The sequence below is a fragment of the Amblyomma americanum genome, chromosome 6 (assembly GCF_052857255.1).
Source record: "Amblyomma americanum isolate KBUSLIRL-KWMA chromosome 6, ASM5285725v1, whole genome shotgun sequence".
NCBI lineage: Eukaryota > Metazoa > Arthropoda > Arachnida > Ixodida > Ixodidae > Amblyomma > Amblyomma americanum.
Window position 1 is genome coordinate 91,880,951 of NC_135502.1, and position 17,906 is coordinate 91,898,856.

At 46.9% G+C, this 17,906-nt stretch overlaps 1 protein-coding gene and 1 pseudogene across 1 annotated transcript in view; one reads left to right on the forward strand and one right to left on the reverse strand.

The window, feature by feature from the left end:
* The window catches only part of LOC144095371 (uncharacterized), a 29,439-nt gene extending 19,249 nt beyond the window's left edge, over positions 1 to 10,190 (reverse strand). The window contains exon 1 of the mRNA XM_077629132.1: positions 10,128 to 10,190. The gene's annotated coding sequence lies outside the window, so the exon portion shown is untranslated. The remainder of the gene's footprint in view (positions 1 to 10,127) is intronic.
* A 4,384-nt stretch (positions 10,191 to 14,574) lies between these two features.
* Positions 14,575 to 17,513, forward strand: LOC144095372 (uncharacterized; annotated as a pseudogene).
* Positions 17,514 to 17,906: the final 393 nt, after the last annotated feature.

Sequence of the window (17,906 nt, forward strand, 5' to 3'; positions counted from 1 at the left end):
TAAGATTTCCGCCGCCATTTTAGGATGAGTAAGGCGCTGGTGCGTAGGCTGTGTGCTGATCTTGAGGGCGAAATCGGGGCAAAGGGGCCGAGCGGACTGCCGACAGAAGCGAAAGTTCTCTGCCCGCTTCGGTTTTTTTTTGCAACCGGGAGCTTTCAGACTTCTGTCGGCAGTTAGGTGACCATCCAACTCTCGCAATCCTCAATGAGCCGCTGCATCAGCGCAGTAGCGCTAGCTGTAACTCGCGACGTAGGCAAGCGAAAAGGGTGGGTAACCTTTACGTCCACGCCAGCGGAAAAACAACAGGCAGTGGCAGAATTTTTGCACCGCGGCCGAATTTTTGTTGGTGTTGTTGGCTGCATCGATGGAACCCTCGTTGCCATCAGTCAGCCCAAAGGCCTCAGCCCTGGTGAAACGCAGGCATTCATGACCAGAAAGGGCTACTACACCCTAAATTAACACGATGTTGGTAAGTATTACAAGTCTGTCCACTCGTTAAAACAAAATCATAATTCGCGAATTTCAGCCGCCTGCGTGGGTTTCGTGCTTTTGCATGCTTAAATTTTAATGCACTCAAAATCGGAGTGAGGAAACGTCATTTACATTGTCGGGTAGCATGTTAACGATACTTATGACAAACAAATTCTGCCGAGGTTTCCACATTACTTTCTCAATATATTGCATTCTGCGTCGCAATACAGTTATTGAGGCCCTACATGAAAACAGTTAAAATTTATATATATATATATATATATATATATATATATATATATATATATATATATATATATATATATATATATATATATATATATATATATATATATATATATATATATATAACAGCGATACTCGGCAAGGCAACATATAAATGGCGTCATTTATTATTATAATAATTTCTGGCGTCAAAACATACGACCCTTTCACGAGCCACAGGGGTTCATTCATTAACTCTACAAGCAGAGTACGCTGTCGCGGCGAAATATGGGGCCCAAGAGGCCGGCGAGTAGCTGCTTCTGCCATTGCGAGTCTTCTTGTCAGAAACGGGACCAAAGGCAGACAAAACTTCAACGCGCGCCAAAAAGCACATGTTTTCCCAGACGGCAACGCGCGCGCGCGTATGCGACACCATCTACCGACAGAAAAGAGAAACATGTACCAAAAGAAACGTCAAAAAAGTTTTTTACTGCACTCTCTTGCACGTGCTGCGACTTCTTATTAAATAATATGTACTACCATTTATTTGTAATATTTGATTTCTTTTTAAAACAACCTATTTTTTAGTGTACGGCCCCCGAAAAAGCCAGGCAGTCGTGGGCCGGGCTCCCGCGAGGTCGCGCGCTCACCGATTGGCCGTTGGCTTCCCCTTCTTTCTCCTCCCGTACTTCGCTGTCGTCATTTTGACGTCACTCCGAAAAGGAACGGTTCGGAAACGGAACCGAAGTGGAATCTGGCCCCTGAATGAAAGATTGCGGTAGCATTGAACAACAGTCGCAGCGCTGATGGGAGGTGGCCATTTGGCGGCCCATTGCCGCAAGTGCGAAACGACGAAAGACGGCGAAATAGAGGAGGAAGAGTGCACCCGTCTTTTTCGCAGCACTCGCGTGCTGAGGCGGTTCGACAAGCAAATTGATAGGGAAATATTTGAGGCTTTCTGTATCGATAAAGTAGGAGAGAAATGCGTGAGCTCCCCTTCAATAGCCCTCACGAGTAAAGAAATTTCATGCCTGGCAAAAAGCACGCACTTCAATCTATTGTGAATTTACTTTTCTTTTTTCTTTTGTACTCTATATTCGGCGATAACCAGCGGTCGTGTTAATCAAATTTGTCTTGTATATCGAGCATGCGCAGATGCGCATAGTGATTCCTTCTCCTACGTGTGCAATAAACGGCAGTTGAAGTCTAGCGTCTGTCCTGTGTGTTTCTGCTCTTTGTCCTTTGTGTTTTAACGCTAGTAATATGTCGCAGTCTGTGGATCAAAAGCACCAACTAGCCCAACTTAATTCTTTAATAATCTCTCATAGCCTGAGTTGCTTTGGGACGTTAAACCCCTATAAACCAAACCAAACCGAGATGTAACAGTCCACATCCAGAACGCTGTCTGAATGCCTTATTCAAATAGTGAACACAGGACGAGTGACATTGGAAAGGTGTGGAGTTACACGTATACCGTATCCGCCTTTGCCATGGCTTGATGGCCATGAGCCACTTCTTTTTGGAGGCCGAACTACAAACGACACGCATGGGGATCAAATACAACCTGCCAAATGATTTTAAATTTCCCGCCAAGTGTGAAAGGTGCTAACATTTTTTTTTTTTTCCTGGATGGAAACCTTAGAGAAAACAGCGTCCATGCTGTAGAAAAGCCTTAAAAACAAACCAGTAAAAGAGAAGAGCCGCTTGGACGCCCTAGCAGGTGCAGCAAAGTAGTAAATTAAACAACTGAACAGCACCGCGCTTGACAGCGCAGCTGGACGGATGCAGCTCTAGTCGAAAGTGCCACGCCTCGTGATAAATGGATTCCTTATCAGCTGAAAACATACGGAAAAATTCGCCTACTGATATGAAGCACGCAACAAAATGAAAGTAAACGGAGCTAAAACAAATGAAGTTCGGGGGCGCGGACGTGACTGGAAAAAATAGGTTCAAAAGTTGAGTGACGCTGTGAACAAAACGCTCGCTCTACTCCACACGGCTTACCAATAATCCTTCGCTGATGATGACGGATGAAAGTTAAATGGTGCGAGGGCTACATAGTAAATGAGCGCCAGGGCAACAATCAAAGGTCTACAACGTTAAGAAACTAAGCAGCCTTAATGCCAGAGCTTCGTGCCATTAATTTGGATGGCAGATGATTAACAGCACAAAACGACTGCTCGAAATGCGCTAATGTCACGCATGCACGACAAATTAACTATGCGCATAGACCTAAACAATTTTCACCGAAACTTCATTCAGGAACTGTGGTCGCATATGCAGGTCTGAGAAAAGTTCCCAGGCCACAGGGTCTCCATTTCAGCATTATGAGTCTGACAATTAAAACGCCTATGAAGCTACCAGGATTTTCAGAGGGGGATAAGGATACTTCTATCCTCTGCAACGATTTTGAGGTTCCGGGCTGTCGTAAATGCCCCAGCTGCACAGCTCAAAAGCGGACCATGTGGCCTGGGAACTTCTGATGTACCCTGTACGCGACAATTAATTGAAGCGCACGTTGCGATGACTCTGTACATGCGCATGTAGCCATATAAATGAGAAAATCCGCAACAGAGTCACGGAAAGAGACTCCAGTGACTCCGTGGCATGCAGTATGCAGGGCAGCCGTCGTAAGACGTTTATGAAACGACACTTTGGAGGAGACCCGTAATCTCTTCGAATCTAGTGGCGCCTCGTTAAGAGGATTAATGGTGCACTGTTTAATACGGATACTCGGAATAGGGCTGCTTATGTCTATTTCAGGCCGAGTGCACAGAAAAAAGTAGAGTTTTTTTTTTCGCAAGTGTCACGTCCTATAAACTTTTTGGTTGCAGGTGTACATGGCGTTTTCATCACACGCTCATCTGCTGCTAACCGAGGTCAAAAATGAACCAGCCTCTAGCCTCTCAAGTAGCTTGATAGTGCTCTTTTTGAAGCTCAATATTTCGCTAATTCGGGTAAAGTGGTAATTTCACAAAATTTTGTGAGCAGTACTAAATCTGGCGAAACAGAGGTGATGATCCCCTTAGCGCTTTTACGCAAATTATTCTGGGGACCAATTTTTCGCAAGGTCTCTATGATGCGCGAAAAACGCGAAGACTAAGTCGTTTACAGTATTTACGCCGGCCGCAACTCCGGTGCCTGCTATTGCCGCAATCGCCGGGGCCGGCAGTATCTTTTTTTTTTCATTTTTATATTTTAATAAACCAGAACTACTACTGCTACTATGGGAGGCTGCCTTTTCTTATCGATATGAACAGGAAAGCAGTAACGAGAAACAACACTGCTCTTTGAGGATGGGCACTCTTTATATATATCGATTTACAGCAACTGTTCAGACTTCGCCATTACAGGCAAATATAACGATAGCACGAAGCAAATAAACACTAAAAATAAAAGCAACAAGAGAAGCCGGAGGAAATCAATATTGCGAGAATCATCGACACAATAAGCAGTGGAGACGTCACACTATACCGTATTCTCATAACAAGGGATCCACAAAACACGCAGCTCACGCGCCCGTCGTTTCAAAACCTATCGTCAGTTGAACATATACTGGGCTTAGTGTATCTGTCTACTCAGGCGCCATCATTACAGCCAGTTAGCTTTTGTGCTGGCGTTGAAAGGTGGGTGTACACCGTGGCCGTCGAAAAAGTGAGCTATTTGCGGTCTGCAGACAGGGACCATCGCACGGTAGCACAAAGCAGCACAACCCGCAGTGAGGATCATTTTTCAAAGTCGCTTATTGAGCCGCAGGTTAGGGAGGCCAAAGCCATTAGCACCACTCCGCTAAACGGGGAACAGAGAAAGGGAAAGAGAGATGGGGTGCACCGCCAGAGTCCCTCCTCCGCAGTGAATGTTTTGGCCGTGCAAAAAGGGAGAGTTCAACAGTCGGGGGCGCAGTAGACTGAAGAAAAACCACCGAGTACCCTTTTTTGGCACGCGCACATGGAAATAGTTTCATGACACACACACACACACACACACACACACACACACACACACACACACACACACACACACACACACACACACACACACACACACACACACACACACACACACACACACACACACACACACACACACACACACACACACACACACACACACACACACACACACACACACACACACGCACACACGCACGCACGCACGCACACTCACGCGCACACACACACACACGCACACTCACGCGCACACACACGCACGCACGCACGCACGCACACTCACGCACACACACACACGCGCGCGCACGCACAAACACACACACACGCACGCACGCACACACGCACGCACACGCACGCACACGCACACACACACACACGCACGCACGCACGCACGCACACACACACGCACACACACACACACACACACACACACACACGCACGCACACACACACACACACACACACACACACACACACACACACACACACACACACACACACACACACACACACACACACACACACACACACACACACACACACACACACACACACGCGCGCGCGCGCGCGTCATGTAGCTACATACTAGGACTGATCGATGTAGGTTGCGAAGAAACCTGCGTCCACAAACTTGACTTTCGTCACATGGGATAGCCAATCGCGACCTGCACACTGGACTACGTGGCACAGGCTCATTGTTTCAAGCCTAGGGCGCCCGCAGCTTACGAAGGACTGTGCCCGCGTTGACCAAACACTCTCTGCACCTCGATGACTTCGAATTTATTCTAATTTGTTACCACATTTGGCCGATTATCCTAATCAGCGGCGATGGTACGTCGTTGCGCTTAATGCTGTCACCGGCACGTATGCTCCCTCCTAATCAGCGTTGTATGTCACGAAAAGCGTTTGTATAAGGAGTTCGCTGGAAGCTAAAGAATTGATAATTTCATCAACATTATCTGGGCTCGATATCGCAGTTTCTCTTTCCTCGACTTTTGCGCACGCCCAAGCGATGCCTCGCGAATTTGATGGCTCAATTTATTACCCTCTCCGTGTCTCACGTTTGCCAAACTATCTGCGACCGCGACAGAGGTGCGTCCCACAGCGTAAGAATCGCATGAGAACATTAGAAACGCCACATTCCATTTCGAATTTTCGTTTTAGTCCGAGACGGCGAGACGTTTCTATTAACTTTCATGTGACCAACGCTGCGAACTTGACACTTTATCGTTAGAGGCAGCACCGCCGTCATTAATCATACGCATCTAGGTCTGCCCCGACAGAGTCTTGCCCTCACGCGTCGGATGCGCGCGGTCACTTGTGGACTTGCATATCGCAAGCGTTGTGGCGCGGCTTTGACAGCTTGCGGCGGGACAAACGAGGCGGGGCGGCCATTTTTCAGCTCTGACAGCCAGTGGAGCTAGCGGACATGCGCTGCTACTGAGGCCGGCGCAGCTGCAACACGCGACGATTTCTAACGAAGCGACCGACCGTCCCAGACACTGGCCGTAGCTTGCTGCCATGCATTATTAAACAAGGTAGGGGCATTTCCGAGATTCCTTCTCCTGTACGCTTCGCCGAAAGAGAACAGTGTTTTAACCACATTTTTTTCTGGTTATCTCACAGGCTAACGCGGATATCTCCACGGCAAGAAAAAAAAATAAATAGACAGGGAAGGAAGCTATTTCATTCATAAATCACCCCGCACATACAAGATATCGATATGTTTCTGCCCACTGGAGAGATCTCACAAGAGCGGCTTTAAAACGATGTCGTACGCGGCAGAACGTGTCGGGAAACTAATTACACGGTTTTCGCCTTAAGCAAAAGGAAAAGTAAGTAAATGACTCTGCAAAACGAAACTCAGCGAAAGCAACAAAAAGTGAAGGGAGGAAGCGGAACAGTGGCCAACAGCTTTGCTCTTTCAAGTTAATCGACTTTTACGAGCAAAGTTGTGCTATGTAAAATGCCGCAGATGGGCTCCTTAGGTTTATTCCGATTAGGAGGTGCTTTAAACGTCCACCAGAATCTAAGGGACTCTATTCTTTTCCCATTTCGAATTTCGCCTCTGCTAAAATGCGATTCCTATGGCTCTAACCCACAACCTTCCGCTTTTCAGCGTGCGTACTTTGAACATTTAATAGAGCTCTCCCCAGTGCCTTTAATAGCAAACAGTGTTTTAGGTCCCTTATCCTGCCCTAGGCAATAGAGACACGCAATGAACTTTTTGTTTGCGTACTTAAAGGACATTAGACATCTTGACAAGTTGCGATTTCCCCTTGCATGTTGTTGCCCTCATGCATTCTTCACGCTGTGAACTTTGTTAGCTCATTTTTCGGACTGTGCACTTCATCATTTCATATTTTACATAATTTCTCGCTGATGCACCTTAGTAAGCATTTATTGGCTGCATTTTATGTTTTCCCTTTGTATCTTCTTCTGTCTTTATCTCCGAAGTTCCATTCTCCGCGCAGAATAGCATGCCAGCGATTTTTAAACTCTGGCTAAATTATCTGCTTTTTCAGTAATGGGTTTCTCCCCCCCCCCCCCTCTCTCTCTCGGCAGTGTTTGCATGGGGGCCGGTTTGCTCCTGTTTTCAAGGCGCAATTCTTTTTAGCGCAACACATAAAGGGGACAATGTCTTGCACGTGCTCTTTATGGGTTGCGCTAAAAAGAATTCCGCCTTGAAAACCTTGTACTTTAGTAGCGGAACGTAATAGCCATTGAGCTACCACGCCAAGTGAAATTTATATTTACGGATCGCGACGGTACCCAGGTAGCGTCGAAACATTACGGAAATGTTATATTTTTGTTTTGCTCAAATGTTAATTACATGCTTTTACAGTCTTTTTTTTTTCAAAGTTGTTGTAATGTTACGAATAAACGTTCGAATAACCTTTCCCTAACATTACATAAACATTTAAGAACGCAAATAAAACATTCCCTAGAACGGTGAAGCAACCCCTGCACGAGCATGCAGGCTCGCCGTTGTGGCAGCACAAAAGTTACAACGCTTTGCAAGAACCAACTAAAGGGGTGCACTTCAGGTCCACAGTACAGCACAACATGCAACTCGCATGCATGCACTCGCCTCCGAATGGATACCATGGAGTCAATCTTATACGCCCATTACAGAGGGGTGTCCCAAGACTGATAGTGGCGAATGGGTAATAAGCAGAGTTTTTGAAGAAAACGATAGGGCTGTGCATGCAATTTTAGGCACGCACAACCTAAGAGATGTAGATATATTATACTGCTGGTTAAATTACATATTTACAGTAAGAAAAGTGGGAAGAGTTCTGGGACCCAGTGTTTGAAATATATTTGTAATGTTGTTTTTAATTATGATTCAAACATTATAGCAACGTTCAGAAGACGATGTTAAAACTTTATTTGGAACGTTAAGCTAGGTTTATGATTCAACACCAATTATGTGGTGATTTTTAACATTGATAATATTTAAAAGTCAGCATTAGAATAACGTTTACCTTCAATGCTAAGCTAAGGTTTCAGATATTGACTAATTGATTGATTGATTGTTCTTTACTTTGAAGACGAAGGCACACGGCCGCTGTGGGGGCAAATGGGGATAGAACGTTAGTCGCATGTCAAGGTCCGAGTCAGTGTACTGTTCATTTTGCTATGGATGGATACGAACAGAAAGGCTTTAGTCGGCACCCTTACGCCGCCCTGATCAGGCCTCTTTGGCTTCCATATACAGCCAATGGGAGCTGTGTATCGGTATCCGTGAGCAGCGTGTTACGGCATTCTGTGTGCTGGATAGTCTGCATGGCCATTCTCCAAGTTTAAAATGCAGTGCAATGCCAGAGTAAATGGGTAAGGTCCGGGCGGCAATGGAGCCCGCAATGCGAGCACGTTACCGCGGTGATGTCGGGCCGTCGTGATTTCGTATGGGGTATATGCCGAGTCAGCATGCACCTTATTGACGAAGACCTCTTTGGAACGATATAATATATAACGTTGATATGTTAATTTTTGTCTTTAACGTAACATTAAAGTCCAACAAATTACGTTGTGCCAATTACATAACATTTTAATAGCATTAATATAATGTTCCGTGCTACCCGAGTAATACGTTACTAGGTTCTTGTAGGTGATTGTTTACAATGCGTCGAAGACAGCCGACCGGCACCGCTTCTGAAAAAAAAAGTAATCATAATATACTCACAACAGGACAGGAAACATGGGAGAGAAGTGTCTCGTCTCTACTCGAATGCTTACCTGGCCACTGCAATTGTAACATTGACTGGCAGTTTTGTTTGTCACCAACTCTTTTGCAGTATTGGTACTCGGTATGTTTAAGGCATAGCGCTTGACGGCTTCACTCTACTGTATAAGAATACAGCGCGACTATATAAAAAAAGCTGCAAAACTAGAAAAGCATGCCGACGGTAGCAAACCCCGACACAAAGCACTGACACGAAAACACGCTCAAAACGACTCCGACGTTCGAATACACAAGCAACCACTGCCAAACGTAGACCCATGCAGATACCGGCTCCCGGAAAATTGATAGCTCGCCGACAGCACTTCGGACAAGAGGCGCGACGGCCCTCGAAAGTTGCTCTCGGAGAGCGGTAAAGAGCACGCCATCCGCGCGTGTGCCGCCGCTCTTTTCACGACCTGCAGGAGCCATCAACGCGACGAGCAGCCTCACGCGACGGCTCGGCACCTAGCGGTGGTGCCCTCCAAGCCCGCGTCTGTTCGCGCATCGGCGCGGTCCTGGCCGCCGTACAAGACGAATAACGACGACGAGCAGATCAGCGTGGCGGTGATCTGTTTGAGTGCTGACAGCCGAGCTGGATCGGCGGAATCGGTCATCATTAGGGACAGCGGCACAAAGGCCCCGGCCGCTGTGATTGAGCACGACCATACCGGTCGCGCGGGAGCACTTGGACGAGACAAGAAGAAGCAAAAAAAAAAAAAAAGAAAACGCGTGAGTGTCGTTACATCCGTTAACCGGGACTTCAAGCACATCGTAGATTTCATAGCGCGTGGGTGGACGTCGGAGAGACCTGACGCGTCAGAGAGAGAAAGGGGATATGTCCACATTCGTGTTTGAACCGGGGGCACGGTACGCCCGGAAGCTCCGATTCCGAGGTGCATTACAAGAAAAAAAGTGAGCTCACCTAAGTAATCAGCCACCCTCTGTACCTCTAAATGCCCCTATTCGCGAAAAATTAAGCCAACGTCGGCCGTCGCATACTACGGCAAGTGAATGCATGATATCTCATGCAACGTTGTCGTTGCGGAGGAGCAAGGCAAGAGGTCTGTACATATATCTCCAAGATAGTTGTAAAAAGTGAAGCACAGAATTCGCAACTCGAAATGCATGTTGCAGGTACAATTGTCAATTGTGCCGGCACTCATTCCCAGGCTCCAATAGCTGCAATCACTATATGGGGCAGGAAGGCCTCGCACTGGGATAGTAAAATTCAATTTTACGCCTGCCATGCTTACCATCGAAGCCCCAACAACAATCGTCGATATGTCCAGACTTTTTCGTGATGCACTTCGTTGGGAAGCTTCGGTTAGCGTCGCAAAGTCGACTCAAGAGCCTCCCTTCGAAAAATAACCCCACAGCGAAGTGGCGGCATCTATCGAGAGGCACCGGAACTACTCTCTTGATCGGTGTCCCGGCATGCCAGCGCCTTCAAACGCGTGTTCTAATTTCAGCTACTGAGGTGGATGGAATCTACGGAGACTAAGTCAAGGGCACGATGAAAGCAACGTGGGGTGTAATGGGATGTATTCATTGTAGAATGTTGTAATATAATTTTTCTTCGTTTGTTGAAGTTTTCTACATGAAATAATAATGTGAAATAATAATCTGAACTCGTCGCCACACATTTCGCAGAAAGGTTTGTCTTGTTTACTCAGTAAATATTTGTGTGTAAGGTGCGTGTGTCCCATGCGTAGACGACATAAAATAACTTTGTAAAACGTTCTTGGTGTTTACATGATTTCGATTCTCCTAAAATGGGCTTTACAGCACGCAGTTTGTTGCTGACCTGCACTTCCCATGCAACCTGCAACGTAGTTCTCAGTTTACTGCACATTATAAACAGTCCCTGTGCGGTATGTTAGCGTGTTTTATTTGATCAAATCATGCCTGTACTGAGCATGCATCAGCGTTTTCATTACACGCAATTCCGACATGGCTAGGTAACCTCCGTAGCTATCCTTAGCTGGGCAACGATATCGAGGCTCCCAACCAATAAAAATAAAAACCTCAGCCTTCTTCTGAGCCATGAGAAAGTGGTTGAGGTGTATTAGAATTCAAACAGACCAGTGGGTAAAAAATTTAGAGTCTCTTGAGAAATCCAGTTTCTTTAATAAAGGTAAGAACACATGATATATTAACATTTGCGTCATCTCCTAAAAGCAGTGCTGGATGGAGAGGAGTGTATTCGTTACAAAATTGAGTAATGTACTGTTTCCCTAGTTTTTCCAGTTTCGCTCAAGAGAATAAAATGTGGTTAATCGTGACTTCATCTCCGCATTCTTCGCAAATAGGTTGATCTTGTTTTGTCAGTAGGAAATTGTGTGTCAGGTGCGAGTGTCGTATACGAAGACAACAGATAATCACTTCCTTAAAACGTTCCTAGTGGGTGCAAGACTTCTATTCACTTATAACTGGTTTTACATTGTGTAGTTTATTTACTTCATTGTTCCACGCGGACTGTCATTTCTGACTTATCTTACGATGAACTAAGTTAACACAATCTTTTAGCGGAATATTTACTTTGCGCTTGTCACTAGCTTGAGCAGCGCATAAATCTACTCTCTCATTGACTTTGGTTTGGTTTATGTGATTTAACATCCCAAAGCGACTCCGGCTATGAGGGACGCCGTAGTGGAGGGCTCCGGAAATTTCGACCACCTGGGCTCACTGACATCGCACAGTACACGGGTCTCTAGAATTTCGCCTCCATCGAAATTCGACCGCCGCGGCCGGGATCGAACCCGCGCCTTTCGGGCCAGCAGCCGAGCGCCATAACCACTCAGCCACCGCGGCGGCTTTAATACCGATATGGCCTGGTACCGAGCAGTTTTATGTTTTGTCCTAGAGCTGTGGCTCTTCCTGTGTTGTGTGTTATGACGCCAAGTATAGGAGTGATTGCATTTCTAGAGTGGAGAACAGTAAGTAAACTTAAGGAGTCTGTGTAAATAATAGACAGTTTTAGCTGTGCGTACGCAAAGAGTTAGCGTACGCGAGGAGTTTGCGGGGACGGTAGTGCGCATGCGCAGAACGCAAGCGCAAGCCTTGCGTCTTGCGTACGGTAGCCTTGCGTACGCTAGCCAGCGGAGTTTGCGTTGCGGCGCTTGCGTGGCTTGCGTACGCTAACTTTGACAAGATGGCGGCGCCCTGCTCGCCCGCTTCGGTATAAATACATGTCGCCGCTGGATTCTCCGACGCAATAGCTCGCTAAAATGGTAGCGGTTCGCTTTTATTTCGCCTAATCTTGCCCACACGTAGCGGTATAAGCGATAACTAGCCCCTGTTTTTCAGATAATTTGGCGATCTTCAAGCTCCTAGGCCTAACTATATTCAGTGTGTTTTCCTCGTAGCAACGACACCTGGCGAAGCAGTTTTCTAACTTTTAGCCAGATCTTGCATTTTCTTCGGTTTGCATAGTTTTTCTTCTTGGAACAAAAAAGGCTCCCAATGCACTCACAGTAGTTATCAGTAATCACGGATGAAATTTTCTTCAACCGAGCGTTGATGTGGTTTGACTTCTTGTCACTAGATGGCGCCACGTGCGCCTGAGGGACGCTACGGCAAGGTCAGCTAAAACTATACTTCGGAGCGGACAGCGTAACGCACGCAGCGCCGTAGCTCTTTGCGTACGCAAGCACTTTCGTACGGACAGCTAAAACTGTCTAATACTAGACAGTTTTAGCTGTGCGTACGCAGAGTTAGCGTACGCGAGGAGCTTGCGGGGACGGTAGTGCGCATGCGTAGAACGCAAGCGCAAGCCTTGCGTCTTGCGTACGGTAGCCTTGCGTGCGCTAGCCAGCGGAGTTTGCGTTGCGGCGCTTGCGTGGCTTGCGTACGCTAACTTTGACAAGATGGCGGCGCCCTGCTCGCCCGCTTCGGAATAAATACATGTCGCCGCTGGATTCTCCGACGCAATAGCTCGCTAAAATGGTAGCGGTTCGCTTTTATTTCGCCTAATCTTGCCCACACGTAGCGGTATAAGCGATAACTAGCCCCTGTTTTTCAGATAATTAGGCGATCTTCAAGCTCCTAGGCCTAACTATATTCAGTGTGTTTTCCTCGTAGCAACGACACCTGGCGAAGCAGTTTTCTAACTTTTAGCCACATCTTGCATTTTCTTCGGTTTGCATAGTTTTTCTTCTTGGAACAAAAAAGGCTCCCAATGCACTCACAGTAGTTATCAGTAATCACGGATGAAATTTTCTTCAACCGAGCGTTGATGTGGTTTGACTTCTTGTCACTAGATGGCGCCACGTGCGCCTGAGGGACGCTACGGCACGGTCAGCTAAAACTATTACTTCGGAGCGGACAGCGTAACGCACGCATCGCCGTAGCTCTTTGCGTACGCAAGCACTTGCGTACGCACAGCTAAAACTGTCTACTGTTTGTGAGGTTCGCGTATACTATTTGTTAAATGGCTACACAGATGGCGTAACATTCGGCAGTGCAAATTGATGCACACTGTGGTAGCCTCACTATATGATTGCAATTTCCTTGTACGACTGCACTTCCAACGTAAGAATCTGTTTTTGAACCATCTGTATAAAAAGCAGTGCCATTACTGTTTTTCCCCGAGTGCAAGAAATTCTTGTGTAAGAGTGAAATCTTAGATTTTAGGAAATTGTACAATGGCGGCAGTGGATCTCGTCTTCCAGCAATGCCAGCTAATGTGTCAAGTACACCGAGATTTTAGCACATCTCATCAAAACGCAAGAGCAGTGGCCTGGTACTTGCATGCCAGTTTGTTGTTGCGAACAGTATTCTAGATGAGCACTTTGTGACTATTTGGTGACAGATGTGTTTAGGTAGTGAACGAATTTTTAGAATGTATGAACACGTGAGCATCGTTCTTCTGTCTGCAAGTGATGGCTCGTTCGTTTCTACATACAGACTGTTTACGGGCGACCTCCTGTATGCACCAGTGGAAAGACGCAAACCTAAATTATGCACCGGATCCAGTCATTTAAGATGCGATGGTCTCGCTGACCAATAAACTATATACATCCATAATCAAAGGTAGAGCGTATTACAGAGCGATAAATTTGTAGAAGACATGTCCTATCAGAACCCCAGTGTTTTCGGGAAAGTACTTTGAGTATGTTCAAGGATCGGGAAGCTCTCTTTTTTTAGAGCAGCATTGATGTGATGTAAGAATGTCAGTTTTGTGTCGAAAATAACGCCTACAAATTTTATTTCATTTTTTTACAAGTAGTTCGGTGTTTAGATGTAAAGTGGGGTTGGGTTGTAGGCCTCGTTTTAGTGTGAATAGAACACTCACTGTTTTCTGTGTGGAGAACTGGAAACCATTTTTGTCTGCCCATGTCTGCAGTTTGTTTTGTCAACCGTATTTGTCTCTCACCTGTTGCTACGTTGGCGGACTTGCAGGCTATTTGCAGATCGTCCACTTATACTGAGTACATAATGGATTTCAGAATTATTTTGTGCTACATCGCAATGACGTCACGCCAGATTACGGCGTGACTCACACTTACGGCAACTGTTATCGCCACTGTCCTCCTCACACTCCTTCTCTAACCGTTTCGCACAACGCCTATATTAACACGCTTCAAAGCAATAAACGTTGTCTTGGCCCAGCCACCGCTGTGTATGGTGCGGATTCTTCAGTGGCGACGAGGATGGGATGACAACGGGCCGCCCTCTTAGTACGCCGCAGCCTTCGCCACCATGGGAGGATATGCCAGCCCGCCACAGTTTGACGAGACGAGCGACAAGTGGCCAGCTTACCAATTTCGACTGGAGGCTTTCTTTGAAGGCAATCGCGTCACAGACGACAAGAAAAAGCGGGCCCTGTTGGTTGCAGCGCTGACGACCTACACCGTGGATTTACTTAGCGGTCGATGCGCGCCAGACAAGGTGAACGAACTTTCGTACGCTCAAGTGGTAGCTTTGTTGCAGCAGCACTTTTCGCCGCAACTAAACGAAATAGCACAGTCGTACAAGTTCTTTACACGCGGCCAGCTGCGAGGCGATACTGCCAAAGATTTTATAGTTGCCATTCGTCAAATAGCGGACACATGCAATTTTGGCGCAACGTTGGATCGCATGCTGCGAGATCGCATCGTTTGTGGGCTGCAAAGCGCAGGAGTGCGTCGACAGTTGCTGGCGAAGTCGCAGCTGACGAGGCTACCAGTTGAAATGGCAGAAGCGAGCGCCCTGCAGATAAGGAGCCACGCCGCTGAAGGAAACGTACATGCAATGGGAGGACAGGCGTATCGCCCAAGAAACCGGCCACGGATTATTTCGTGCAACCGCTGTGGAGCGAAAGGGCAGGAATCAGAGGATTGCCGGTTCCGTTCGGCAACATGCTTCAAGTACCAACAGCGGGGCCATATCGCCCGAGCCTGTTTCCGTCGAGAGGGAGAGTTCATTGAAGGGCCACTAGGCCTGTCGCGTCAGGTAAAATACCCTGTCGTCTCGGGAGGAGAGCACATCTCTGGGCACGGACGGTATATTGGCGTTGGAAGCTGCGGACAGTCATGTAAGCCACGTCGGCATCACGCAACCCATTGTACGCACATTGAATTGTGGGGGCGTTCCAGTGGACATGCAAGTCGATAGAGGGTCACCAGTGTCAGTCATCACATGGCCCACCTATGAGCAAAACAAGACAGTGTGGCCCAAGCTGCGTGATTCGCAATTGAAACTGACTTGCTTCCTGAGAAGACTTCCCGTTCGGGGAAAACTCAAGCTCAAGGTTTCGTGCGGAAACCGGTCGATGGACGGATCCCTCACAGTCCTCGGTTGCTCCGGCCCCAACCTGTGCGGACGCGACATGATCCAGGCGTTCAACATGCTAGAGGCGCCAGTAATGAACGTGAACACGACGGGTGAGCGCAAGCATTTCGTCGCGACGGACGATGTTAACGTGCACCGGTTGGTAACAGAATTCGCTGACGCGTTCGCGTCAGGCCTAGGTCTCATCAGGGGTCCGCCGGTACACTTTGAGATGCAAGACAACCTGGTACTGAAATTCTGGAAAGCACGCGAAGTTCCGTACGCCTTTCACATCGCAAAAACTCTACACACTCGGCTGACAACTACTGAATATGGTTTTCAGCGAAGCATACGGATAATTCTTTTTCACAAACAGCCATCCAATTTGGCAAAAGGTAAGGTGCGTCGACCTGGCACCTCACCGCTGTAAAACATTGTCATGCACACACAGAAAGGCGACTACTCAGGCATTTGCACATTCGCCTGCCTTTCGCAGATGTTCTGCACTCAAATTGTAAGGGGTGGAACATCTGGTAAAGGCAATCGGGATCTTGTTCTCATTGCTATCCATTTTAACAGGACAAAAATACACGGGTCCCAATGAGCTCCGTGCATTTTCACCCTGTCCATTGTCCAGACAGCGAGTTTCCGTATTAACGAGGCGTAAATACACTGAAAAATTTGGTCCCCAGAAAAACTGTCCATAATTCGAGTTTTCCATATTAATGGGGGTCGTATTATCGGGGCACGACTGTAAATGTGTCATGTGAATTTTGCATGAGGAGTATTTGCGCAGACTTCAGATGTGTACGCAATACTTGAAGTGAAGGGGCCATTTCGATACGCGAGTCACTCCAAGAATGTTGCGTGTGACAGACTCTGTCTTTTACCAACGTTTGTGTGCTATATATTGCACATACATGCTTCAGGATCTCTCCAAGCCATGAGCTCTTTAGCTTGGTGCCTTGGCACCTCCATCAAAGTAGTTGAGCATGGCTGACAAGCCTTTTCAGCTGCACTGTTGAAAAAAAACAAACGTCATAACAGTGCAAAGTGATAGCTGTAAACGAAGGAGCACTCGAGTTTGCAGAAATTGCAAGAAAATAAAATTATGGGTGAAGACAGCCTCGGCAAAGTATCAGGATGTGTAAGCTGTGTGTTTTCACGGTCAATAAAAATTCTAAGTGCATACAAATCTGACAGCTGCACAGAAGGGTTGCCAAACGAAATCAGTGAAAAAATTATTTAATTTCATCACCACAATATGTGAAGTTTCAGAAAAGCAAACAACAACAGCCCATGCCCCCGCTGGCCCATAATGAAGACAATCGACTTCTGCTGCTGTAAATTTCTCTCGGCATGTATTTTGACGTACATGTCGTTCGAGTCAACGTTCGAGTAGCATGTAAACACCTGTTTACTGGTAGACATATCTGAGCGGAATGCCTGCGTAAGCGATAGCGCTTGAGGCCCCCGCTCGGGAACGAGTTTATGGTATCCAATAGCTGCGGTGGATACACAAGCGAAAAAGAAAGGTTATGCAGCACGCAGACTTTTCGCGAATATCACCTATCATGTATCACCCCCATGTAAGAGATCTAGGCTTTGACTTCTGCCACCTCCGCTTTCTCAACTTTCTCTGAAGGATTACCATCTTTGATTTAGCATTAGCACAGGCAAACTAACGCCACCGAGAGAGGCAGCCCACACGATCGATCGCGCAAAAAATTTTGTGGGACTACTTCGGCGAAAATGCACTGTGAGCGCTCTATCCATGCACAAGACCGAATCTCTATCTTTGAAAGCATGTTTATCTTTGTGCGATCGCGTTGTACACTTACATTCCGACTTATTTTGCTTCTCCCTTCTCGACGCAGATAGCTGCATAATCTCAACTGAGAACATAACATACCGTCGACTCGACGTGTCCATTGCTGACTGCTATACCAAAAAGTTAGCGGCAAAAAACGCGGCACATAAACAGCGCGACGACCGGAGTCACTTCCGGCGAACGCGGCGTTTTCGTTCCACTAAATAATAGCAAAGCCAAGGTCCTTACCTGTAGTAACGGATAAACACGGTGCCAACACGTTTCCGTTTTTCACAGACCCTGGCGACGCAGGAACACATCGCCTTCTCCACGGCAGATTCAGTAATGACGTTCCTCTGTTAGCGCGATTTTGCGAGTATCGACAGTCACGGTGTCGCCCCAAATTAGGTCTGATAGTCTCTGGTGGCCACAGAAAATGTCAAAATTAAGTGCTTAACGTCAAAGATGCGAT